Raw genomic sequence first — 1,437 nt, forward strand, 5'->3', positions numbered from 1 at the left:
ACATGCCAGAAGTCACGAGGGGAGTTAGATCTTGAAAGATTTTGGCACTTTCTAGTAATGAAGGAGTTTTTGGCTAGTTGGAGAACAGACTTGGCATGGTTCTGGGCAGAAATATAAAGCGCATGAGGTGATGGAAGGCTCAAGTGCCTTTTTGTGGGCCACCTCTCTATCATGTATAGCACGAGAACAGGCTGTGTTAAACCAAGGTTTGGAGGGTTTAAGTCAAGAGAAAGAGTGAAGAATGTACACTTCCATGCCAGACACTTGCACCTCTGCTATGCTCTCAGCACACAAAGGCGGGTCTCTGACACGGAAGCAGTTGTCATTCCAAGGAAATCAGCATAATACCTCCTCAGGTCCCCCCCCCAATTAGCAGAGACAAAACCCCAGAATCACCTCTGCTTTGAGGGATCCTGAGGAGGGATTGGAGCGATAGGACAAGATACAGATATGAGACTGTGATCAGAGGAGCTCGATGGAAAAAATTGGGTGACAGCATAAGCAGAAGGTTTACAGGTTAGAAGATCAAGAATGTTGGGCGTATCTCCTAGACAGTCAGGAATACGAGTAGAATGTGTATTTCTTTTGAAACTGTAGTTATTTGGCATAAGTGCCATTGATAGTAAGTCTACGTAACATATTTAAGAAACTATAATGTATTTTTTGTAACTTAAAGCATCATTTTTTTTTTCATATAGTATGCAAAAAAAAAAAAAAAAAAAGTGGTAAATTCCCATAGCTCAACACGGGAGATCGCAATGTTTTAGGTCTATCTGCTGATCGTAAGCTCCGCCCATAGACTCAATAAATTCTACCCACCAGCTTGACTTGTTTTGATGGGAATGGAGCAGGAGACCGTCTCCAGTATATTATAGCTCCATGGAAAGAATGAAGCTGAGTACCATCAACAATGGTGTATTCTTTAACCTAAAAAAAAAAAAAAAAAAAAATAGCATTAATAATAATAATAATAATAATAATAATAATAATAATAATAATAATAATAATAATAATAATAATAAGAACAATGATAATAAAATCGGTGAATCTATGTTAACAAATCAGGCAAATCTAAATAAAAATACCAAGTTAGAAGAAAATCCCAAGGGAGGAAGAGCCGGGATACTCATTAGGCTGTCAGGTTAAAGGAGACCAATAAATGCAGGGAGTTGCTTGGAAATGGTAAAAAAAAACAAATGGCTTGTGTACTTGTGCACACCATCTTTTCCTCCATGTAATTCCAAGTAACAGTCTCACGTTATTTATTTATTTGTTTTTAATCCTCTCCAAGCAACTCCCTGCATTTATTTGTCTCCGTTAAGCTGACAGCATAATAAGTATGCCGGCTCCTTCTCCCTAGGGATTTTTTTCTAATTTGGTATTTTTATTTAGATTTCTTTGATTTGCTAGTATTGATTCGCCGATTTTGTTATCATT

Source organism: Scylla paramamosain, chromosome 42 (genome assembly GCF_035594125.1).
Source record: "Scylla paramamosain isolate STU-SP2022 chromosome 42, ASM3559412v1, whole genome shotgun sequence".
Lineage (NCBI taxonomy): Eukaryota > Metazoa > Arthropoda > Malacostraca > Decapoda > Portunidae > Scylla > Scylla paramamosain.